This window comes from Hemitrygon akajei, chromosome 32, assembly GCF_048418815.1.
Source record: "Hemitrygon akajei chromosome 32, sHemAka1.3, whole genome shotgun sequence".
NCBI lineage: Eukaryota > Metazoa > Chordata > Chondrichthyes > Myliobatiformes > Dasyatidae > Hemitrygon > Hemitrygon akajei.
The window spans coordinates 5,321,389-5,348,198 of record NC_133155.1 but is presented as its reverse complement, the minus strand read 5'-3'; the positions used below and the strand labels follow the sequence as shown (position 1 = coordinate 5,348,198).

The 26,810-nt window shown below is 44.5% G+C and overlaps 1 protein-coding gene across 1 annotated transcript in view; it reads left to right on the top strand.

Annotated features, from left to right (window-relative positions):
- Positions 1-6,665: 6,665 nt before the first annotated feature.
- LOC140719567 (claudin-4-like) overlaps positions 6,666-26,810 on the top strand; it is a 92,320-nt gene continuing 72,175 nt past the window's right edge. The window contains exon 1 of the mRNA XM_073034277.1: positions 6,666-6,764. The gene's annotated coding sequence lies outside the window, so the exon portion shown is untranslated. The remainder of the gene's footprint in view (positions 6,765-26,810) is intronic.

The following is a 26,810-nucleotide window of genomic DNA, read 5'->3' as shown; positions in this document are numbered from 1 at the left end:
GCTGTCACAGGAAAACAGCATCCATGATCAAGGACCCCATCACCTAGGTCGTGCTCTCTTCTTACTGCTACCATTGGGAAGAAGGTACAGGAGCCTTGGGACACAAGCTTCCAGTTTCAGGAACAGTTATTACCTCTCAACCATCAGGCTGTTGAACCGAAGGGGATAACTTTACGCATCTGCACTCACCCCATCACTAAACTGTTCCCACAACCTATGGACTCACTTTCAAGGACTCTACATCTCATGTTCTTGATATTCCTTGCTTATTTAGTTCTTCTTATTATTATATCTCATTTTTTTCTCTTTTTGTATTTGCACAGTTTGTTGCCTTTTGCACACTGGTTGAGTGTCTGTCTTGTTGGTTTGCAGTCTTTCATTGTCTTTCTTGTATTTATGTTGAATGCCCACAAGAAAGTGGTATATCTCAGGGTTGTATGTACTTCGAAAATAAATTTATTTTGAACTTTGAATCTTGAATTCCTAGCCTTTCCAACTTCCCCCCCCTAATTCAGTCCCTCAAGTCCTGGCAACATCCTTGTAAATTTTTTCTGCACCCATTCCCAGTTTCATAACATATTTTCTTTAGCAGGGCGACCAAAGCTAAACATAATACTCCAAGCGTGGCCTCAGAGCATCCTGTAGAACTGCGTCATCACGTAACAACTGTTATACTCAACGGCCTGACTCACGTTAGCCAGTATACTGTTACGAATGTGCCACAACTCTGAGGGGCCGAAGGGTACAAAGTCGCCCCCTCCTTCTTGAGAATCGCAAGATCGCTATTAATTCGGGTCTGGGACCCAGGAAATGAGAGAGAATCCTCAAGGTTTTGGAATGTGTCCTGGCCCCTCAGCAAGACAAAGTCACGGATAACGGCCATTGTCTCTTGGAGACGGAATTGTGTATTGAGTACTGTACTATTCATTGAAGCCCTCAGGGGATGACCAGAGTGGGCTGGTTGAGGGATTGCATCATCCCAACCTGATTGACATCTGAGACCCCGTGAGTAAGGATAAAAGAGGGTCTGGGGAACAACCCCTTTAGACGCACCAGGAGAAACGTATGAGACCGGTGGGGACTTGTGTGTGTGTCCATCCTTGCCCGGATGACAAGTCCTCCACGGAACGGCCTCGCTAAAGGACGAATATGGATCAAGATCAGATCAAGGAAAGCCGGCAAGTTTCTTTTCTCAAAATCTCTCTCTCTCCAACAATTGCAAACCCAGCGGTCCCCAAAGGCTGAAGCCTGGGTGAACTGAAACGAACTTTATATTTCCATCGGACAATACATTATCCCCTAGACAACGATAGAGCTTATTTCTCATTGATTATTATTATACCCGCACTTTCAGATTTAGTATTGACGACGTATATTATCTGTATGTTTGCATTGATATTATTTTTGTGTCTTTTTACTAATAAATACTGTTAAAAATAGTATCATCAGACTTCAACGGACCTCTCCATCTTTGCTGGTAAGTGACCCAGTTACGGGGTTCGTAACAATACTAAAAACCTTTCTACACCGCACTGTCTACCTGGCATTCCACTTTCAGTGAGCCATATATGTGGACTCAACAGTCCCTCTGTTCTTTAAAAGATAATCTTTCTCCCAAGGTGGTGCTGCTCAGGGGGAGAGCTTTATTTTATGGTTATTTTTTTTAGAGTACAGTGCAGAGTATGTCATTCCAGCCCTTTGAGCCACACTGCCACAGTAACCCCACAACCCCAATTTAACCCTTACTTAATCATGGGGAAAATTTACAATGGCAAATTAACTTGCCCTTTATGTTTTTGGACTATGGGAGGTCGTACAGAGAAATACGTAAAGGGGAGGTTAATTGGTCATTGTAAATCACCCCATGAGAACCAAACATTTCATGGGGAGGACTACAGACATTCTTCTCTCAGTCCATCCATTACCATTTGTTACCATCTGAGCTTACCTCCATTCGGAGAATCAGTGGTGATATAACAGCTACATGATTTCCAGTTCTGTTTGAAAGAAATATTTGTTCTACAAGTGTGCTTAGCAATGCCAACCATCTCCACTTAATGGTTGACCATACTAGCAATGCTGGACCAACATCTTGGAGAAGTCCATCAAACTGGGATAGTCACATAAACGTTATACCTGTAAGAGTAAGTCAAAGAGTCATAGAGTTATAAGGTACAGTACAGCATAAAACAGGCCTTTCAGCCCATCTAGTATGTGCCAAACCATTCATCTGTCTAGTCCCATTGACCTGCACTCAGAACTGAGCCGTCCGTACCCCTCTCATCCATGTACCTATTCGAGTTTCTCTTAAATATTAAAGTTGACCTCCCATCCACCACTTGTGCTGGCAGGTCATTTCACACTCTCCCCATGTTCCCCTTTATAATTTCACCTCTAGTTGTAGCCTCACCAACCTCAGTGGAAAAAGCCTGCTTACATTTACCCTATCTATACCTCTCATAAATTTGTATACCTCTATTAAATCCTCCCTCAATCTTCTACGTTCCAAGGAATAAAGTCCTAACCTATTCAACCTTTCTCTCTAACTCACGTCCTCCAGACCCAGCAACATCCTTGTAAATTTTCCCAGTACTCTCTCAACCTTATCAACATAATTTCTGTAGGTATGTGAACAAAACTGCACACAATACTCTAAATTAGGCCTCACCAATGTCTCCTATGACTTCAACATAACATCCCATCTCCTGCACTCAATACATTGATTTATGAAGATCAATGTGCCAAAAGCTTTCTTTACACCCCATCTACTCATGACTCCACTTTCAATAAATTATGGATCTATATTCCCAGATCCCTCTGTTCTACCACACTCCTCAGTGCCCTATTGCTCATTGTGTAAGACTTACCCTGGTTGTTCCTCCCAAAATGCAACACCTCACACCTGTCTGCATTAAATTTAATCTGGTCCAGATCCCACTGCAAGCCATAATGGTCTTCCTAATGGTCTTCCATTCCTGATGAAGGGTCTCGACCCGAAACATTGGCTACTCTTTTCTCACGGATGCTACCTGACCTGCTGAGTTCTTCTAGCGTTGTGTACATGTAAATAGTCTTCCTTGCTGTCCACTACACCTCCAATCTTGGAGTCATCCCCACAGATTTTCTGATCCAGTAAACCAGATTGTTGATATAGATAACAAACAACAATGGACCCAGCAGTGACAACTGTGACACATCACTTGTCACAGGCCTCCAGTCACAGAGGCAACCATCTACAACTACTCTTCTGCAAAGCCAGTGTCTAATACAAACTTTGTATAATTTACTACTTCATGTTGAACGCCGAGTGAATGAACTTTCTTGACCAACCTCCCATGAGGGACCTTGTCAAAAGCCTTGTTGAACTCCAAGTGGACAACATCCACTGCCTTGCCTTTATCAACTTTCCTGGTAACTTCCACAAAAAAACTATACGATTGGTTAGACAAAACTTACCATGCCCACAGCCATATTGATGATCCCTAATTACCCCCTGTCTATCCAAATACTCATATATCTGGTCCCTTAGAACACCTTCCAATAACTTTCCCTCATCTGACGTCAGGCTCACAGGCCTATCATTTCTTGGCTTATTCTTAGAGCTTTTCTTAAACAACAGAACAACATTAGCTGTCCTCCAATCCCCTGGCATCTCACCCATGATGACTATTCACTAGCAGGCAAATTAACTCCTGATAGCCCAGACCCTTTCCACTATTGACCTGGGACAGATTATATGAGCTATTCTCATGTATTTTATTTGGTCAGCATAGCTCTGACACCACCGAGGAGACCCAGCTCTGTTCAGGATAAATCAGCCTCGCTTGATTTGCACCATGTCCACTGCAGCGAACATTCACTCCGCCCATCAGTAGCACACCCTGCAACATCGATGATCACACAACATCGAATCATCAAGCCTTCTTGCATTGAGTCCTCTATTAGGGACATCAGAATACACTATCATCTTCATGTTTGCCTCCAAGTTAAACATTTCCCTGAGTTGAACATACAGTGGATTCTGGTTAATTGTGACACATTGGGACCAGTACATCGGCCCAATTAGCTGAAGCTTCAAGGAAATTATTAAAAAGGTATAAAAAAGACCAACTACCATTTAATTGAGTAACACGTTATGTATTTAAATAAAATACAGAATAAATTAGATCATTATCAAAAGTACTATATTACTATGAAACTGTGTTTTAGCTCCTAATAGTTGTTATTTGAAGTATTCATTTAATGTACGCTGCTGTGTTCTTTCGATTGACTGTAAATGAACAAAATTAGCGCAGACACCTAATGCAGATAACACACTGCCTCCAAACAGTACTTTTGATGGTTGCATCCTCCAAATCTTCATTTTAATTGTAACATTCAAGATGATTATCAACACCTTCAAATTCTTTGTAGTTCCGATCTTGTTGAAGTAGTGAAACCATTTCATTTTCACTCCTGGCTGTCTCTGGCATCTCCAAGCCTGAAAACGTGAAATCACTGTGAGCAAAACAGTTCTGAATTATCTTATTGTTCGTTATTCGCCAACTATCAGTGGCAAAAATCTCTGCTCTTTCAAACACAAACACACAAGTGACATTATTTGAAAGCTGGTCACTCTAAGCATGGTGTGGTGTCTAATGGCCACATGACTGAAGCTAGTTAGAAACTGGTCAGCAACAATCTCCTCTCCCAACTAAGCAGCATAGCATCCCAAATAAATGAAGGAAATCCCAGTTAATTCACCAGTTAGTGTTTGTTCTTTAAGAATGTCACAAATAAGTAGCTTTCTGATTAACTAATGGCCCAATTAACTGAAACTGACTATGCATTGCTGTTCTTTGGTAATTCCTGGGTTTAATTCTCAGAACACCCACCCTACCTTTACTTTGGAAGTAACTTCATCAGAGTAACTGCAGTGGTTCAAGGAAGTAATTCACTACCATCTTCTCAGATAGTGATCCTTTAACCCACAAAAAATAAGTAAACAGATAAATGAATATCTCAAGGTTAATCAGGTCATCACTTTAAGACTTCCAATTTAGAAAGAAAGAAACCCAGGCAGCAACACCAAAATGGATACTGAGTGAAATGGTGTGGGTACTGGCAACTTTGGAAGTGTATTCTGTCAGTAGGCGTGGGCTGAGGAGAGATGGTAAGTAAAAAGGAGTATTAAAAAACATATTTTACAATCTGCATTTGTTGATATTTCAGTCAGCTGAAAGCAGGTATGTTGCAATTTTAGCAGGAGCAGCAGACAGCATGAGACAGTCATGTTAAGAACTTCAGACACAGACACTGTGGGTCTGGGTTATGTAGAAAAATATTGGATAGATAGATAAATGGATGGATAGACAGACACTTCATTGATTCCAAAGGAAATTACAGCGTCACAGTAGCATTAGAAGTGCACAGATATAAATATTGGAAGAGAAGTAGAAAGAATAAAAAATAAGTTACCTCAAACACTGTAACAGGAGGGGGTTATCACTTCCCTGGCTGTAGGTTGACTCATTATAGAGCCTAATGGCCGTGAGTAAGAATGACCTCATATAGTGCTCTTTAGAGCAGCTCATTTGCCTTAGTCTATCACTAAAAGCGCTCCTCTGTCCAGCCAAGTTGTCATGCAGAGGGTGAGAAACATTGTCCAGAATTGCCAGGATTTTCCGTAGGATCCTTTGTTCTACCACAGCCTCCAGTGTGTCCAGTTTGATCCCTATAACAGAGCCAGACATTCTAATCAAAATAGAAATCGAAAGAGGTTGCAACATAGAGCTTGGTTTTCACATGACTTGGTTAACACTATTCTAGAATGAAGTTAGACCTAAAGAGGTAGTCCTTGAGTCTGTTACAGTAATATGATTCAAAATAGTGTTGGAGTTGTAAGTGTATACCTATTAATGCTGAGATATGAGAATGCTCTGGCTTTGTAACTTTACATGTCATACTGAAGTACAGAAAGCTTTCATGACAGGAATAAAGATGCATGGTTAAGGGTGTGATTGTGACTTTTTTTGGCAGTGGTTAAAGCTCAGAATCAGAATCAGGTTTAATATCACTGACATATGTTGTGAAATTCGTTGTTTTGTGGCAGCAGTACATTGCAAAATACAACAACAAAACAATAAATTACAACAAGAAGTATATATAAAAATAACATTAACTGCCCGCGCAAAAAGAGAGGGGAAACATAGTGAGGTAGTGTTTGTGGGTTGATTGTTCATTCAGAAATCTGGTGGCGGAGGGGATGAAGATAATGGTATGAAAACAGCTTTAATGTTGCATTAACGCTGGCCTTCAGCAATAAACTGTGATGGTGGTGGTTGTCCGCCGTATCCAATGATCACAAGAAACCTGTGCGGGAGAGTTTTTAAAGTGGAAAAGCTGTTGCACTGGGGCAGTTCCACTCACTTGCCCTCGGAAGTCTGGGTCCAGTGGTACGAACACGCATCACAAACTGGGGTCTTCCTTGGTTGCAGAGGATGATGTCTTCTGTGCCTTGTCATGCCCTTCTCTCTCCACAGAGCATTGGAGGACCACCTTCCTGGCCATTGGATCTCACTGTAGATCTCATCCGTCCAGCCTGCTGATCGTGACTTCATATGCTGGGACGGGCATGTCCCTATCTCACTGGGGTTTGAGGCCACCAGCTACCCTCAGCTGACTTACTCTGCCTGTTGAAGCAGTGTACCAGGATGTGGCTGCATCACATGGAAACAGCTACTTGGAGCCACCAATGAGAGCTCAGTGTCCGGTTGGAATCAAAGGTGAGTGAGCTGCCCCAGAATGGACACAATGTCCCTTCTCCAGAGGTACCGCCCTTCCCTGGACAACCCATACACCCAGATTAGATTTTGCATCTTTAACGAAAATGGACAAAATCAAATATTCAGCATGAACCTGATTGGCCAAACATCCCACTTCTGTAGTCTACAAAACCTTTCAAAAAAGTTTTGTGAGGTTGAATTGAATTGACTTTATTTCTTACATCCTTCACATACATGAGGAGTAAAAATCTTTACGTTATGTCTCCATCTAAATGTGCAATGTTGCAATCATAGTAATTTATAATAAATGGAACAGTCAATGTAATATAGAGTGCTCTCAAATCAGCATGAGTTCATCAGTCTGATGGCCTGGTGGAAGAAGCTGTCCCGAAGCCTGTTGGTTCTGGCTTTTATGCTGCGGTACCACTTCCCGGATGGTAGCAGCTGGAATAGATTGTGGTTGGGATGACTTGGGTCCCCAATTATCCTACAGGCCCTTTTTACACGCCTGTCCTTGTAAATGTTCTGAATCATGGGAAGTTCACAACTACAGATACACTGGGCTGTCCGTACCACTCTCTGCAGAGTCCTGTGATTGAGGGAGGTACAGTTCCCATACCAGGCAGTGATGCAGCCAGTCAGGATGCTCTCAATTGTGCCTCTGTAGAAAGTTCTTAGGATTTGGGGGCTCATACCAAACTTCCTCAACTGTCTGAGGTGAAAGAGGTGCTGTTGTGCCTTTTTCACCACACAGCTGGTGTGTACAGACCACGTGAGGTCCTCAGTGATGTGGATGCCAAGGATCTTGAAGCTGTTTACCCTCTCAACCCCACATCCATTGATGTCAATAGGGGTTAGCCCGTCTCCATTCCTCCTGTAATCCATGACCAGCTCCTTTGTTTTTGCAACATTGAAGGAGAGGTTTGTTTTCTTGACACCACTGTGTCAGAGAGATGATTTCTTCCCTGTAGGCCACCTCGTTATTGTTTGAGATTAGGCCAATCATTGTAGTGTCGTCGGCAAATTTAATTAGAAAATTGGAGCTGTGGGTGGCAATACAGTCATGGGTATACAGGGAGTAAGGAAGGAGATTCAGTACGCAGTTCTGAGGGGCTCCTCAATTGAGAGTCAGTGGGTTGGAGGTGAGGGAGCCCACTCTTACAACCCGTCAGTGATCTGACAGGAAGTCTAGGACCCAGCTGCACAAGGCAGGGTCAAGGCTGAGGTCTGAGCTTCTTGTCGAGCCTGGATGGAATTATGGTGTTGAATGCTGAACTGTAGTCCAAGAACAGCATTCTCACGTAAGCATCCTTCTCTCCAGATGTGTAAAGACAGTATATAGAGCAGTGGTTATTGCTTCATCTGTCAATCATTTGTGTTGGTAGGCGAATTGTAGGGGGTTCAGTGTGGGTGGTAGCCAGCTGCAGATGTAATCCTTGACCATTCTCTCAAACGTTTGCTTATTATTGAGGTGAGTGCGACAGGATGCCAGTCGTTCAGGCATGTTACCGTGATCTATTTTGGTAAAGGGATAATGGTGGGTGATTTGAAGCAGGAGGGAACGCTACACTGGGAGGGGGAGAGATTAAAAATGTCAGTAACCACACCTGCCAGTTGTGCTGCGCACATCCTGAGTACTTGCCCTGGGATGCCGTCCGGTCCCACAGCCTTGCGACTGTCCACTCGTTGGAAACATCTGCGTACCTCAGCCTCAGAGATGACCAGTGATGCACCATCAATAACTCACTCTGAGACGTAAGAAGCGAGATATCGGCTTTTATTGACTGGAAGAATGAACAACACTACATCCTGGAGAATGAGGCCGGGCTCAGGCCTCAATCGCCTTTATACAGGGGTCTGTGGGAGGAGCCACAGGAGCAGTCCAAACAGGTATATGTAGTTCACCACAACCAGGTTGCAGGCTGTAGCGGTGGCTTTCCTCGGAGGCTCAGAGTCAGCGACATCGAACCGAGAGTAAAAGCGATTGAGCTCATCTGGGAGAGAGGCCGTGATGTTGGCAGCACCACAGCGTTTGGCTTTGAAGTCTGCGATGGTATGCAGCCCTCGCCACAAGTCACGTGTGCTGTTCATTATGAACCTTGACTCAATCTTCTCTCTATTTTGTTGTTTTGCAGCCTTGATAGCTTTGCGCAGATCGTAGCTGCTTTTCTTGAGCTCTAGTTGATCTTCAGCGATGTAAGCTCAATGTCGCACAGTAAGTGTGCTCGCACAGAACTATTGATCCAGGTCTTCTGGTTCGGGAAGATCCTGAATGACTTCTGGGGGACAACATTAATGACACACTTCCAAATGAAGCACGTGACTCCATCCGTGAACCCAGAGACATCCTCATCCCGGAAGACATTCCAGCTGACATCATCGAAGCAGTCCTGCAGCGTCGAAGCCGATTGGTCGGACCAACGGTGGACGATTTTAACTATGGCCGCTTCTTGTTTCAGCTTCTGCTTGTACATCGGCAGAGACATGATCGAAGAGTGATCTGATTTTCTAAAAGCTGGCTGTAAGCATTGTGGAATGGAGTGTAGGAGTGGTCAAGTGTGTTCTCTCCACGAGTGCTCACCTGGATGTGCTGACAAAACTTTGGAGAGGTTTTTGTCAGCGATGCTCGATTAAAGTCACTGGAGACGATGAAGGCAGCCTCTGGGTGTGCAGTCTCCAGCGTGTTGATGGTCTCATACAGTTCCTTGGGAGCCAGGTCAGTATCAGCCTACAGCGGAATGTACACCACTGTGATGATAACAGCCGTGAACTCCCTCGGCAGCCGGTAGGGTCTGCACAGCAGCACCAGGTAATCCAGGTCTGGGGAACAAAAAGGATTTGAGTGCATGCACCTTCTGGGGATTGCACCAAGCATTGTTGACCATGAAGCATACCCCTCCTCCTATACTCTTCCCAGTGAGGTTTTTCAACCTGTCTCCCCGGAACAGGGAGAACACAGAAAGCTGGATGGCATGGTCTGGTATCTCCTCCATCAGCTCCGTCCACGAAGCACAAAACGTTGCATTCCTTTGTTTCCCGCTGACAGGAGATTCTGGCTGTCAGTTCACAAAGCTTGTTATCCAGGGACTGAACGTTAGCCAGGATTATCCTAGGGAGCGGCGGTCGATTTGCATGCTGTCTCAGCCTCAACAGGACGTTGGCCCTTCACCCTCGCTTCTGGCACTGCTTCCGAGGTAGTGGCAGTGTAAGAGATGAGTCTCCCATGGATCGCGGAATCAGGGAATCCCAGTGTAGAAAAGGCGGCATATCGTGGGTAAATGCCTTCTTTCCGATGTTCAGAAGGGTCAGTCTATCGCATCTGATGTGACTATTAGCTACTTGAACAGAGAATGCGAAGAAAATCGTAGAAATTACTAGCATACTGTAGATTTGGAACAGAACTCTCAACATGGCCGCCATAATCGGCGCCATCTTGATGAAAAAAAGATGGCATTGATGTTGCATCTCTTTGTGCTCCTGAGGCTACATTGTAAGTATCTCAGTACCATTGCAGAATGCCTTTCACTCTCTTTGAGCAGATGTGCTTCAGGGGATCCCAGGAGTCAATGGCAACATTGAATTTATACAGGCTTGCTTTAAGCACTTCCTTGAATATGTTCCTGTACACCTGGTAATTTGTTCCTGTAAACCAACTTGAAGTAGAATGTTGGCATTGTGTAGTTGGATTCTGGAATGTCCCAAAAGGATAGAAGGAGTGGATAAACAATATCCTTTAAAATGGATTTGGATAAATACTTGAAAAAGAAATGTTTGCACTGAGTGTAAGATGCTGAGTCAATTGAACCACTCCCTAATAGAGCCAGCACTGGTATGCAGGCTGAAATGACAGAAACTTGCATCAAGAGGGAGGCCATTCTTGCCTCAGTGTCCATCCTGGACTCAAACCATTTTCTAGCTTTGTGAAAACATAAGAGATTCTGAAAGTCCAGAGCAACACACACAAAATGCCAGAGGAACTCAGTAGGTCAGGCAGCATCTGTGAAGGATAATAAACAGTTAATGTTTCATGCCAAAACTCTTCTTTAGGACTGAAGAAGGGTGTCAAAGAAGAGTCTTGGCACAAAGTGCAGGCAAATCAGAGGAGTGTAGTCAGATATGATGGGCGGTTTGAATGAGCTGAGATGAACAGCACATTTCTGTGCTGCATAACCGTGTGATTCTACAAATGTATGACTCAATACTGGGAAAGTGCAGAACACGTCAACACCCAATGGCCATTTTATTAGTTTCACCTGTACACCTGTTTGTTAAGGCAAATTTCTAATCAGTCAGTTACATGGCAGCAATTCAATGCACCAAAGCATCTAGAGATAGTCTAGAGCAGGGGTGTCAAACTCATTTTAGGTCACGGGCCGGATTGAGCAAAATGCAGCTTCATGCGGGCCGGATCAGTCGGACGCGTGCGAACGCAGCTTTCGTTGCCTCCGTTTTTTCAGCCTGCTCTCATGTCTCAGTCTCTGCTATAACTACAAAGTGTTTCACTTTACAAATTCCGTTTCTTATGAAGAAGACTGCCGAATAAACACTAAAAACCCTGAAAACCTGGTACCTGAATAAACTCAGCATTAGCCATATCATACGCCATAGGCGCTTCGATTACTGGGGCCAGCTTTAATAGTAATTAGATATTATCTCGCGGGCCAAAGATAATTCCACCGCGGGCCTTGAGTTTGACATATATGGTCTAGAGGTTCAGTTGTTGTTCAGCCCAAACATCAGATGGGAAAGAATGTGATTTAAGTGACTTTGACCGTGGAATGCTTGTTGGCGCCAGACAGGGTGGTTTGGGTATCTCCGAAACTGTGGATCCCCTGGGATTTTTTATGCGCAGTAGTCTCTAGAGCAGTGGTTCCTATCCTGGGGTCTGTGGACCCCTCAGTTAATGATAAGGGCATTGAAAAGGTTCAGAACCCCTGCTCTAGAATTTACAGAGAATGATCATCAAGTGAGTAGTAATTCTGTAGGTGTTATTGCCTTGTTAATGAGAGAGGTCAGAGGAGAATGGCCAGACTGGTTCAAGCTGACAGGACTGCGACAGTAACTCAAATAACGATGCATTACAGTAGTGGTGTGCAGAAAAGCATCTCTGAATGCGCAACGTTCCGAACCTTGAAGTGGATGGGCTACAGCAGGAGAAGACCATGAATCAGAATCAGGTTTAACATCACTGTCAAGTCAAGTCAGCTTTTATTGTCATTTCGACCATAACTGCTGGTACAGTACACAATAAAAACGAGACAACGTTTTTCAGGACCATGGTGCTACATGAAACAATACAAAAACTACACTGAACTACGTAAAACAACGCAAAAAACTACACTAAACTACAGACCTTCCTCAGATGGACTTTCCTCAGCCTTCACAGAAAGTAGAGACGCTGCTGGGCTTTCTTTGCTATGGAGCTGGTGTTGAGGGACCAGGTGAGATTCTCCGCCAGGTGAACACCAAGAAATTTGGTGCTCTTAATGATCTCTACCAAGGAGCCGTCGATGTCCAGCGGGGGAGTGGTCACTCTGTGCCCTCCTGAAGGCACCAACCATCTCTTTTGTTTTGTTCACATTCAGAGACAGGTCGCTGGCTCTGCACAAGTCCGTTAGCCGCTGCACACCCTCTCTGCGTGCTGACTCATCATTCTTGCTGATGAGACCCACCACCATCGGCGAACTTGATGATGTGGTTCGAGCTGTGTGTTGCAGCACAGCTGTGGATCAGCAGAGTGAACAGCAGTGGACTGAGCACACAGCCCTGGGTATTTGTTGCGAACTTTATTGTTTTGCAGCTGCAGTACTTTGCAATATATAATAATCTATAATAAATTACAATAAGAAATATATTGTATATAAAAACTATATAGTGATGTGGTGTTCATGGGTTCAATGCCCATTCAGAAGTCTGATGCTGAAGGGGAAGAAGCTGTTCCTGAATCGTTGAGAGTGTGTCGTCAGGCTCCTGTACCTTCTCCTTGATGGTAGCAATGAGAAGAGGGCATGGTCTGGGTGATGAGGGTCCTTAATAATGGATGCTGCCTTTTGATGGTTCACCTTTTGAACACACAGGGTGTACCTAATAAAGAGGCCACTGACTGTATAATCTTGAATGACAGGAAAGTTGAGGGAACGTATACAGGAAAAAACAACTGCTATTGCACAACAGACATTATCTACACGATAGCTGTGATTATCTTCGTTTTACCAAAAGAAAACTGCATTTCTCGAAAGGCTTTTGTAGAATTACCCCATGCTTCCAGCACCCCCAAAAAAAAGTAAAATCAGTTCCAAGTGATCAAATCAAATTTCAAGGAAGAGGGCTGTACGCTGAACAGGAATTGACGATTTCCTCCAGAGGCACACAGAGACATGTGGCAGGTTTACCACAGCAAGATTATAAAAACCTCACAACAGAAAAGAAAGAGGAAACAGGGCTAGCACCGGAAGACCCTAATCTATCTCACGGTTTACTCTCAGCTGACGTTAACCTACGTCATTTACAGCATAATCCTTGCAGAAGACGGCTGAGTGCCTGCCACTGCCTTGTGAATAGTGCATATTTCTCACGCCGGGACATCTGGAAACATTCTGTGGCATCTCGGTTAATTTCTTGCTAAAGCAAATCATCGGGGGCTTTCCTCTTAGCAAGGAAATCGAATTCAATAAAGCGGAAAATATTAGACTGCTGCATGCAAGAGAAAGATGAAAAGTAAAACCTACCCAAGTTCACCTTACAGTAATTCTGCTCTTGTCGGTCTTGATGGCTGGGAAGGAGAATAATGAATTCTGCAAAATGGAGATGTTATACCAGGCACTGGCAGAAGTTACTGCTCACAGGTTAATCTGAGTTTATTGTTCATAGAAATCATGAATTTCCAGGGTCACAGAGTGAACTTAAATTTCAAAGTTCAATCATGTGGCAAATGCTCAAAATTGAAAAGTAAATTTATTTTCAAAGTATGTATATGTCAACATATACAACCCTGAGATTATTTTTCTTGCAGGCATTCACAGTAGAACAGAGAAACACAATGGAATCAATGAAAAATTTCACACATGTACATGAGTTGTAGAATCCCTGATAGTGAGTCCATAAGTTTTGGAATCAAGTCAGAGTTGAATTGAGTGAAATTATCCATGCTGGTTCAGGAATCTGATGGTTGTAGTGTTTTAACTGTTCCTGAACCTGGTAGTGTGGGACATAAGGCTCCTGTAACACCATCCCAATAGCAAAATTCTAATTTCTAGGCTTTTCCATTCAAGGGCATTGATGTTTCCATACCGGGCTGTGATACCCTTTTATGGTTGGCTGCCATTGACTAGTGGCATGTCACAAGGTTCGGTGTTGGGACTGCTTCTTTACATGTTGTATGTAAATGATTTGGATGAAGGAATTGATGGCTTTGTGGCCAAGTTCGCAAATGATACAATGATGGGTGGAGGGGCAGGAAATGGTGAGGAAGCAGGGCGTCTGAAGGGGACTTGGAAGGATTGGGAGAATGCACAAAAGAAGTGGCAGTTGAAAAGTAACGTAGGAAACTGCATGTTCATGCACTTTGGCAGAAGGAATAAAGGCATAGTCTATTTTCTATGTGAGGAATAATTTCAAAACTCAGGTGTGCAGAAGGACTTGAGTGTCTTTGTATGGGATTCCCTAAAGGTTAACTGCAGGTTGAGTCGGTGGTAAGGGAGGCAAATGCAATGTTAGCAATCATTTTGAGTGAACTAGAATACAAAAGCAATGATGTAATGCTGAGGCTTTATAAGGCATTGGTCAGAGAGCACTTGACTTATTGTGAGCAGTTTTTGTGCCCCTTATTTATATGTGCTGGTATTGGAAAGGGTCCAGAAGAGGTTTACAAGAATGATCCTAGGAATGAAAGGGTTAACATCTGAGGAGTATTTGATAGTTCTGGGCTTGAACTCGATGGAATTTAGAAGATTGATGGGGGATCTCATTGAAACCTACAGAATATTGGAAGTTCTGGTTAAAGTGGATGTGGAAAAGATATTTCCTTTAGTGAGGTAGTCTAGGACCAGAGGGCACAGCCTAAATACTGAGCGATGTTCATTTAGAATAGAGATGATGAAATACATTTCTTTATCCAAAGGGTGGTGAACCTGTGGAACTTGTTTGCCACAGGTGGCTGTGCAGGGTATATTTAAGGCAGAAGTTGATAGGTTTTTTGATGAGTCAGGGCATCACATGTGATAGGCAGAAGGCAGGAGAATGTGATTGAGAAGGATAATAGACCAGCCATCATGGAATGGCAGGACACACTCAATGGGCCTAAATCTGCTCCTACAGCTTAGGGTCTTTGACATAAAGCAGTAACTCTTTTCCCACAACATCTCTCTGAAATCTCAGGCAAAATTTTATGAAGTGAATACTAGTCATTTTCCTCTCTGTGTAGAGGAGTATACAAAATACAACTAATTAAAGATAAGGTCAAGATCTTGTCATCTACACAAGTCCAAGTATGCAGAAGGGCAATGAAAAATGTACTTACACCAGCATCACAGGCACATAGCATCACTTAAGCAGCATACAGAAGAAAAACATTAATTGCACACAAATTTTACAAGAAAGAGCACAATTAGAACAAAGAACAACAAAGTCCATTTTATTGCAAAGTGATCATAGTGTTGCTAAACTCTGGTGATTAGGGTTGTGTCAGTTGGTTCAAGAACCGATTAGTTGAAAGGAAGTAGCAGTGTGATCTCAGGCTTCTGAACCTACTGAAACTACTGCCTGATGGTAGAAGGTGTCATGTGAAGGTGGTGGGGATCTTTGATGATGGTTAAATATATTCAATGATACACTTGACCATCATCAAATAATGACAACACCTCAACTATCTTCGAAGTTTACACAGATTTGACATGTCATTTAAAATTCTGACAAACTTCTATAGATGTACAATGGAGAGCAACCTTCTTCCAGATCATTGACATACAACACGAAATGAAGTGATCCCAACATCCACCCCTGTGGCATTCCACTAGTCACCAGCAGCCAACCAAAAAAGCTCCCCTTTATTCCCACTCTTTGCCTCCTGCCAGTCAGTCAATCTCTATCCATGCTAGTACCTTTCCTGTAATACCATGGCCTCTTATCTTGTTAAGCAGCTTCACGTGTGACACCTTGTCAAAGACCTTCTGGACGTCCAAGTATACAACATCTACTGGCTCGCCCTTGTCTCTCCTGTCTGTTATTTCCTCAAAGAATTCCAACAGATTTCTCAGGCAAGATTTCTCCTTGAGAAATCCATGCAGATGTTGGCCTATTTTATCACACACCTCCGTGTACCCTGACACCTCATCTTTAATAATACACTCAACCATTTCTCCAACCACTAAATTCAGGCAAACTGACCGATAATTTCCCTCCTTCTGCCTCCTTCCATCCTTATAGAGTGAAGAGACATTTGCGATTTTCCAGTCCTCAGGAACCATTCCAGAATCTAGTGATCCTTGGAAGGTCATTACTAAACTCTCCATAATCTCTTTGGCTACCTCTTTCAGAACTCTGGAGTGTAGTCCATCTGGTCCAGGCGACTTATCTACCTTCACCTTACCCAGCACTTTCTTCTTTGTAATAGCAACAGCACTCATTTCTACCCCTTGACCGTCTCGCAATCAGCCGGCATTTTCACAGTGAAGACTGACGCAAAATACCTCAGAAGTTCATCCGCCATTTCTTTGTCCCTCGTTTCTACCTCTCCAGCGTTATTTTCCAGCAGTCTCATATCCACTCTCATCTCTCTACATCTGAAAATACATTTTGTATCCTCTTTTATATTGTGGTGAGCATTCAGTCCATGCTGACAGATGAGAAAAGCTCATTTAACTCCACAGCCATTTTTATTGCAACAAGCACAATAACAGACTATGACTCAGGGAGAGAACCCAGTTGGTCATGTACAGACGCGGGGAAGTGATTATTACACACCCACTTACAGTCAATGTGACCCTCAAACACACAAGCAAATAACTGCATCACCCAAGATAAAATGTAGCAATAAATGAACTCGAACAATCCCACCATAATCCCACGAAAGCACTTTAACACAAGAACAATAAATAATGCTGGCCACTAGAAATGCTGGAGTGAGCCACTGCCCACACCCCACACCCCCTGAAGCGCTACATTGTCCACACCTGAGGGGTCAGCCATCCTTGGCAAATCCAGAGTCCATACCAAAGTCCAAAAGTCCTGGTGGTGGCTGCCGCCGCCTGGGGCGCTGTGTGGTGCCTCCCAGGGCAGGCACTGTTTGGTGAGGCAAGAGGCAGAGAACCCGAGGTGTCACTTCCGTCCTTCAGCCTCGCTGGGTCGGTGTTGGTCAAGGGTTGATACAGTCTTAATGCAACTTGACTGCCTTCCACCGCTCAGGCAACCACACCTGATATACCACAGCGGAGATGCGGTCAAGAACATCTCCCTGTCCCTTCCGATGGCTTCCAAACTTGGGGGGACAGTCTCTTCTTTTTGGTGGGGCAGTAGGTCCATACTGGGGCCCCTACCAGGTTCTGCTGCATTGGCAGCCTGTACTGGTGGCCCGGCCCCTTCTGGGACCTGCAGGCATTGCAGTAGTGCACGAAAATTCCACGTCCTGCCCGTACCCAGGCCAACAGAAAAGTTGGCCCAGCTTGCCCAATGTCTTTACAATCCCCAACTGGCTGGCCCCCCCCACCACCAGCCCGTGTACCAACCACAGCAGCGTGGTGCAGAGCCCTCCGGGGTCCGCCAGTTGCAGGAGACGTCCATCGTCGTTGAGAAACTGCCAGCGCGGGAAAAGCAACCCATCGCGCATCTCCAGCCTCCCCCACTGTGAGTTTAGGGCTTTGGTCTCTGGGTCCGCAGTGGAGACCTCTGCCCACCTTGGCTGCCGTCCCACGCTCAGCCATTCCCTCAGCCGGGCCAGCACAGGATCATTCACCTGCTCGCTGGTCAGTGGAGGGGAGGAATACAGTACCTGACTGCTGGCTGTCACCTGAAGCACCGCTTCCACCACTTGCCCTTGATCCTCTGTTGCCCTTGATCCTTGATCCTTGCGTTGGGCCGCCGCAGGCTGTACTGAGCCGCTACAGGCCGCCGAGAGACTGCAGGTGGCTGTTGCTGCACCTGCCGGGTCAAATTCCTTGAGCTGCCCTGCCGGAGAGCCACTGCTTCAGCATGGAGGTAGCGTGTTGCCCCTGGCACATCCGCACGGGTCCCCCAGTGGGTCAGCAGGTCGCCAGTCACCATAGCCAGCTGGACCGCTGTGGTTGTCCACCCAGGCGGGGTTGGCTGCCCGTGTTGGAGAGGACAACAGGACAGATGATATTGATGGTTGACCCTGTGCCCATCAATGCCTGGTATTTGATGCCCACCACCATGCAGTCCACATTTAAGCCTTGTTCGTCACCTAAATGGCCCACCTGGAGGGGCAATAGCGGGGGGGATTCTGCTGGAGGACTCGGGCGGCACTGCCCTCTTGGGGTTTCCCAATGGCTGTGCTGTGCTGTGGAGTGGCACTGGTGTGGGGGAATCTGGGCCACATGGCCTGCCTCGCCACACTCGCCCCATGGCATGCGGTGGCACCGTCGTGGCACTGGTCAGACCTGTCTCATGGGCTCCTCCTTGTCAGTTTCATCCTCTGCCTCGGTGACACAAGCCCAGGCTTGCAGTGTGCGGAGCAATGCCGGAATACCTTGGGGGGGCTAAGATTGCTTCTGCCCTCTCCGCCTCGGTCAGTGACGATGGTGATGTCAGGTGAATGTGCTGCCGAAGTCACTCTGGTGTCAGCGCCTTTACAAAGGCGTAGAGGGCAAGCTTGTCCTCGGCTGCGGGAGGGAACTGGGGGTAGCCATGCTGAGCACAGTGGTGGAGATCTGCTGTGAACCCTCTGCTCCCCCCCACCCCACAGGATTTCTCCCACATGGAGCCATCTGCTGCCCAAGTCTTCTCTCGTTGCTTCCTCCAATGACCTCTGCCTTAAACAACACTCCAGCACCACTGCAAAAGCCCTGTAGTTACACCGCTCAGCCGGCGTTAGTTCGAGGAGGGCCCACAGGGCATCACCCTCCAGCACCTGGGCAAGGTGCAGTGCCAGGCTCCACCCGTCGTGCCAGGCAACCAGTTTGACTTGCGCCAGGCAAGTCTCCCTATGGCTGCCACCAATCTAGAATTGCTGATCCCCTAGTGGGCTCGACCACAAGCTCCTTGAAAAAGCCATTCTGTAGACATTATACAAATTCCCTATATTGGGATCCAGCACCATCCGGATTTTCCCAATCCACCTGCATATTGGAATCCCCCATGATTATCACAACGTTGTCCTTTTTACATGGCTTTCCTATCTCCTGCTGTAATTTGTGGCCCACATCCTGCCTAGAGTTTTATACCCTTGCAGGTTCTTAACTCTACCCACAAGGATTCTACATCTTCCAATCCTATGTCACCTCATTCCAAGGATTTAATTTAATCTTTTACCAATAAAGCCACCCCACCACCTCTGCTGACCTATCTCTCCTTTCAATACAAGGTATATCCTTGGATGTTAAGCTCCCAACTACGGTCTTCTTTCAGGCATGACCCATTGATGACACATCATCAGACCTGGCAATCTCTGTCTGCGCCACAAGATCATCTACCTTATTCCGTCTACTGCATGTATTCAAATATAACGCCTTCATCTTGAATTTATCATCGTTTTTGATTCTGACCCCCTGTTACACTTTAACTCATCCCAGTTTTGCAATTTTGCCATATCATCTGCCCATTCTTCCTCACGGTGTCATTACACACTACATCTAGATGTATACCAATTGCCGTATTCTCAGCCCTTTCACTCCAGTCCCCACCCCCTGACAATCAGTGCTTAATTAATAATCAATTAATCAGCAGCAAATTAATTAGTAGTCAACTAATGAATCAATCAATCAATCGATTAAAGATTATCAACAGTGACACAAACTCTGCCATGGACATTTCCAAGCCCAGCACAGGTGCAAAAAGAGAAAGTTGCGCATAGTGCTAGCAACCCCGTCCCACCAACAGGACTGGCCCTTGCATATTTATTCATCTATGAACGACTCTGGAAGAGCTCTGCACATAATGCCCCAGTGGAAGCATCGCTGCCTTGACGACTGACTTTACTTACAACACTTTCCCAATGCCTACGGGCCTCTATGCCCTCCAACCTATGAAATACCCTGGTTCTACCACTTGCCCAGCAATAGTTGGTTCAAGCAGAGACCTTTGTACACATTTTCACACAGCATAGAATCAATGAAAGCCCATGCCAACAGGCTGGACAATCAGCATGCAAAAGACAACAAACCATGCAAATCCAAACAGTCAGGAGAAAAATAAATAATAATAATAATAATAAGAATAATAAAAAATAAATATCAAGAACATAGGATGAAGAGTCCTTGAAAGTGAGTCCCTATGGTATGGGGACAGTTCAGTGATGGGCGAGTGAAGTTATCCCCTCTAGTTCAGGAGCCTGGTGCAAGCCCTGTTCTAGTTTGCTCAAAATCTACGCCGAAACCTTTGGTTCAAAATATATTCCTGGTGTGGAAACCAATCATTTTAATAATTATAATTACAGTTTTTATTGTATAACAAGTGCGTAATCATAGTTTGAGGGTGCCTAAATGTGTGGGCAGAGGACACTTTCAAGGATAATTTCCCTGGGAAAGTTTGTAATTTGGTATTTAAGTGTTAACCATGAGAGAAAAAAAATAGAAATGACTGATTACTTTGAATAGTTTCCAACAGCACACAATGGACACACACAGTTTGTGTGCAGGGGAATACCCTGGAGCGTTTTATCTTTGTGACCTTAATGTATGTCGAGTTGATATAAAAACAGGTTAAAAATTTGTGGGGACTAAAAATACTGGCTCACCTAATATTTCACAAGGGTGGAAAGCTGCTGACAGGTGGCTCAGCCGAGAACTTATTTTGGACTTGGCCCAATTGTCCTTAAGCAGATCTGGGAAGTGGATGTTAAGAGAAACAAATGCAAAAGAAGAAAAAGCAAAAGATAAAAATATCTCCTTCCTTACAGGAAAGTGAGGAAGGAGAAATCAGGCAGGGGCGTAAAAGAATAGCCTGGCATTGGTCTTTAGCTCTGCTGTGGAACAGCAGGGAGACTGAAGCTGTCCTTCAATTCCCAAGTACATTTCCAGAGAACTAATTTGTCATTTCCTGTCAGTCACCATATTTACAGACTCTCCTGTGCCTTGTGTCACTTTGTGGACATGCAATCAATCTGCATATAAGCTATCTTACATATTTACATATATTGTGTTTTTTAAATTATTGCATTCTTTATTTTAAATTTTGAGCTGCAACAGATCCACAATTATTCCATTCTCCTTTACACTCGTGCACTAGAAAATGACATTAAACAATCTTGAATGTAAAGCTTCTAGGCTGCAGTCTTCTGCAATTAATTAAGGATCTCTCAGTCAGGCCTTGCATCACGCACATTGTTCGGAAGTAGTACATGACACTATTTTAAGAAATAAACAGGTGCTGGATACGTGAAACAAAAACACAGTCCAAAGACGTACCGGTTGGTAGGTTAATTGGTCGTTGTAAATTGTCCTGTGGTTAGGCTCAGATGAAATTGGGGGTTGCCACTTGAAGGGCCAGAAGGGTCTATTATGTGCTATACCTCAATAAATAAATACATAATAAATAAACTTTTTTTCATCATGAAACAGCCTGTTTAGGATTGGCTGTGTTCAAAGAGCTGTTTTCCCCACAGGTGTTTACAGGTAGTTGGTCTTTATTACAATAGTTCAGAAACTCAGAGCTCAGCATTGATAATAAATTTATTATCGAAGTATATATATGTCACCATCTACAACCCTGAGATTTATTTTCCTGCAGGTATTGAGAGTAAATAGAAAGAATGAAAACCTGAACGCAGGATGGAGAAACAACCAATGTGCAAAAGACAACGAACTGTGCAAATGTGAAAAGAATGAATAAAAAATTGAGAAATAACTAAGCACTGAAAATCGAGAACATGAGATGAGGAGTCCTTGAAAGTAAGACTATAGGTTGTGCGAACTGTTCAGTAATGGGGCAAGTGAAGTTGAGTGAAATTATCCCCCTTGGTTCAAGAGCCTCATGACTGAGGAGTAATAACTGATATCAGACTGAGACCTCAGCAGCATGTAAATGTAATTGCAAAGAAAGCACAGATTCACCTCTACTTCATTAGGAGTCTGTGGAGATTTGGCATGACATCAAAAACTTTGACTAACTTCTATAGATGTGTAGTGGAAAGTGCGTTGACTAGCTGCATTACAGCCTGGTCTGGAAACACCAATGCCTTTGAACAGAAAATCATACAAAAGGTAGTGGATTCGGCCCAGTACCTTTTCATGTAGATGTGCTCTCCCAACCACTGAGCACATTTACATGAAAAGCTGTCATAGGAAAGCAACATCCATCATCAGAGATTGCTACTACCCAGACCATAAACTATTCTCACTGCTAACATCAGATAGAAGGTATAAGAGCCTCAGGATTCACACCACAAGATTCAAGAACAGTTATTATCCCTCAAACATCAGGCTCTTGAACAAAAGGGGATAACTGCACTCACTTTTCCATCCATTGAGATGTTTCCCATAACCAATGGTCTCGCGTTAAGGACTCGATATTAAGTTCCCATTATTTATTACTGTCTATTTATATTTGCATTTGCAGTTTGTTGTCTTCTGCACTCTGGTTGATCTTTCATTGATCCTGTTATAGTTACTATTCTGTAGATTTGCTGAGTATGCCTGCAGGAAAATTAATCTCAGGGTTCTATATGGTGACATATATGTACTTTGATAATACATTTTACTTTGAACTTTGAACTCTAATGAAGTTCTTTAACATTAACTAATAAAAAAGATGGTCCTTACTGACTGCTTAATAGTACCAGGAGTATCAAGTCATTAGCTTGTGGGGAATTTTGATGTCATTGACTTGACACATTTCCTACTTTCCAACAATGATGACAATTCCAAAGAAATTGAATCATTGTTTTTCAAGTACTTTGAAATATCTTGTGGTCATGAAAGGCAAGATAGAAATGCAAATAAAAGTTTAAGTTAATAACATTTTACATTTGGAATGTTTTCCCATCACGAGGATTGATTCTGTTTTGATATTTGCATCAGTGTATGATTGCTTAAAGATTGCTTTCATCTTCTACGTATAAGATTCAAAGTATGGGAGCTGGGCAGTTGCAGATGACACCTCAAGTAGCAGTGACAGAAACGGAGAGGCTTTGGGACAGCAGGGTGCCTATTAACAACTCAGGCTTGTACCCTCTGTCACTGTGTGGGCACAGGAGTAAAAGGGTGGCTCAGGGCACTCCTTCAGTGAGCGCGAGTGTTGCCAGGAGCTTAACAAGGATGTGACTGGGAGTTGGTCTAGGAGTACAGGAATGGGATAAGGAATCAGAGGAGTGGGACTGGGAGTTGGTCTAGGAGTACAGGAATGGGATAAGGAATCAGAGGAGTGGGACTGGGAGTTGGTCTAGGAGTACAGGAATGGGATAAGGAATTAGAGGAGTGGGACTGGGAGTTGGTCTAGGAGTACAGGAATGGGATAAGGAATCAGAGGAGTGGGACTGGGAGTTGGTCTAGGAGTACAGGAATGGGATAAGGAATTAGAGGAGTGGGACTGGGAGTTGGTCTAGGAGTACAGGAATGGGATAAGGAATCAGAGGAGTGGGACTGGGAGTTGGTCTAGGAGTACAGGAATGGGATAAGGAATCAGAGGAGTGGGACTGGGAGTTGGTCTAGGAGTACAGGAATGGGATAAGGAATCAGAGGAGTGGGACTGGGAGTTGGTCTAGGAGTACAGGAATGGGATAAGGAATCAGAGGAGTGGGACTGGGAGTTGGTCTAGGAGTACAGGAATGGGATAAGGAATCAGAGGAGTGGGACTGGGAGTTGGTCTAGGAGTACAGGAATGGGATAAGGAATCAGAGGAGTGGGACTGGGAGTTGGTCTAGGAGTACAGGAATGGGATAAGGAATCAGAGGAGTGGGACTGGGAGTTGGTCTAGGAGTACAGGAATGGGATAAGGAATCAGAGGAGTGGGACTGGGAGTTGGTCTAGGAGTACAGGAATGGGATAAGGAATCAGAGGAGTGGGACTGGGAGTTGGTCTAGGAGTACAGGAATGGGATAAGGAATCAGAGGAGTGGGACTGGGAGTTGGTCTAGGAGTACAGGAATGGGATAAGGAATCAGAGGAGTGGGACTGGGAGTTGGTCTAGGAGTACAGGAATGGGATAAGGAATCAGAGGAGTGGGACTGGGAGTTGGTCTAGGAGTACAGGAATGGGATAAGGAATCAGAGGAGTGGGACTGGGAGTTGGTCTAGGAGTACAGGAATGGGATAAGGAATCAGAGGAGTGGGACTGGGAGTTGGTCTAGGAGTACAGGAATGGGATAAGGAATCAGAGGAGTGGGACTGGGAGTTGGAGCAGTGAGAGGCAGCATGTGACTGGGAACTGAGAGAAGAAGTCGAGCTGGAGGGCTGTAGCGTGCTGTCCACTGACCTGAGACTGCTAATAACACTCATCCATCACCCAACCCTCTGTGATTGGAACTCGGGTTTCTAAGTGGTTGAGCTAGAAGAATATTGGAATTGAGAGAACAGGGAAAGGGGAAAATGCTAAGATGGAAGGGATTGAGGAAAAGGAGAATTGGGAAGTGGCATCTCATAACCTTCAACTCACTCCATCATAAAGCCCTATGCTATTGTTATCAGCCCACCCTGGACGTCATGGATGTTGTCAGGAGGACTTCCGCTTTACTTCTGGAGAAACCTAGGCCCCATAGCACCTAAGGGAGACAAATTAGGTGGTTCAATGCTAGAGGTTGTAAAAGAAATAACTCTCCGGCAAGACCTGATCAGTTTGCTTGCTTGTTATATGCTGTGCCATATGACATGGGCAATCATGGTCTTTCCATGACCGCAATTGTTCTTGGCACGTTTCTCTACAGAAGTGGTTTGCCATTGCCTTCTTCCGGGCAGCGTCTTTACCAGCCGGATGACCCCAACCATTATCAATACTCTTCAGAGATTGTCCGCCTGGCGTTGGTGGTCGCATAACCAGGACTTGTGATCTGCACCACCTACCGGCTCCCATGGCTTCCCTCAACCCCGATTGGCAGGGGGCTAAACAGGTGTTATATTTTGCCCAAGGGTGACCTGCAGGCCAGCGGAGGGAAGGAGTGCCTTACACCTCCCTTGGTAGAGATATATCTCCACACCCACACAAGGCAATAAATAGCTGTGCTTTTTCTGGTCACATCACTGAATCAATGTTTTTAATATATAAATAAATTGCTTAATGGTCTGGGGGGTTGAATGGACTGTACTTGGTCATGCAGTTATTGCACTTTTAAGAGCAAATTTCTTGATTACGTTACACACAAGAATGCTTCCTGTTGACCTGACCACTGCCTCATCTGCTCTGTTCTCTGCCTCCAAAACAATAGTGACAACAGACACATTGCTACAAGAAAATCAGTGTTGAAGCCTCAAGTGCTCCACGACGATAGTTTTTCACAGACAATCTGACAATCCCTGACTACAAAGTGCATTATCTTGACACCCACCATAATTGCCATTTGCAAATCAACTCTTGGATTTTTTACCAGAAGCCAGCTGAAGCAGTTTGTTGGGAGTAACTAGAAGATTCAGGAGATAATAACCCCACATGTCAGGTATTCTTGTCCTTGAAATTCCACTGGGCCTCGGGGAAATAGAAACACTCTGCTGGTTCCTGATGGACAAGTCTTAAAGAACAGATGGATGATGGGAAGAGTTGAGAAGATCCAGCAATGGGCTGACAACCATGGCTTACATAGATTCTTTGGAGCTCTTTAGGTCACAAATGCAAATGGCTCACCCCAATGACAGCTAAAAGTGGAGCTGAATGTTACAAAGAGAGAGAGGCAGTTTGTGCCCCCTTCAGAGAATTCCGTTCTCGATTTCACCCCATTGTCCGGTCCATCCTTGCTAGTATTTCTGGCAATCATTATGTGCCGTGTCGTGTGACATGGGTGATCAGGGCCCTCCATCTGTCTTTAACCTGATCGTTGCCTGTGGGGAAGACCACCTTCATCCGATTGTTCTTATTCTTTTCTCTATCCATGACCATGATTGCTCTTTTTATACAGAAGTGGTTTGCCATTTCCTTCTTCTATATTTCCAGCCAAAAGAAGGAAAAGTGGTTATTTTTCAATGAGGAAACTAGAAGGCCTCAAGAGCAGCTGTTACCCTGGTGACCTGAAGGAGATATCACTGCCTCCCAAGCTACTGACCCCCCCCCCATCCCGTTAATTATCTTCTGTGGCAAGATCAGTAAGCCCCACGTTAACCTCTTCAGTTCTGTCGCAACTGGAGGGCAGTGCAGTCAACCTTGTTTGCAAGGGGCAGTTTGAGAGAGAAGAGAAGTGAGAGGCTGCTTAGGGATCTCGGAGAGCAGCAGAGCTGAAGAGGTTCACAGAGTTGTGATGAGATAGAGTTTTACAGCATAGAAACAGGCCCTTCAGCCCAACCAGTCTGTGCTGGCCATAATGGCCAGTCCCATCTGTCTGCATTTGATCCATATTCCTCTAAACCAGTGGATCCCAACCTGGGTCCTCGGACCCCTTGTCTAATGATATTGGTCCATGGCATAAAAAAGGTTGGGAACCCCTGCTCAGATCTTTCCTATTCATTTACCTGTCCAACTGCCTTTTAAAAGTTGTTAATGCACATGCCTCAGTCACTTCCTCTGACAGCTCATTCTGTGTAACTATCTCCCTCCATGTAAAAAGTTAAATGTTTTCCCTCTCGCCTTAAACCTATGCCCTTACTTCTTGATTTCCCAGTCCTGGGAATTAGGACACGATGGGATTTAAACATGAGGATGAACATTTAAAAATCAAGAAGACAGATTATAGTAATTAATTATTTTTATAGTTCCACTTTTTATTATATGTTGAGGCCAAGCCACAATACTTTTAACATGAA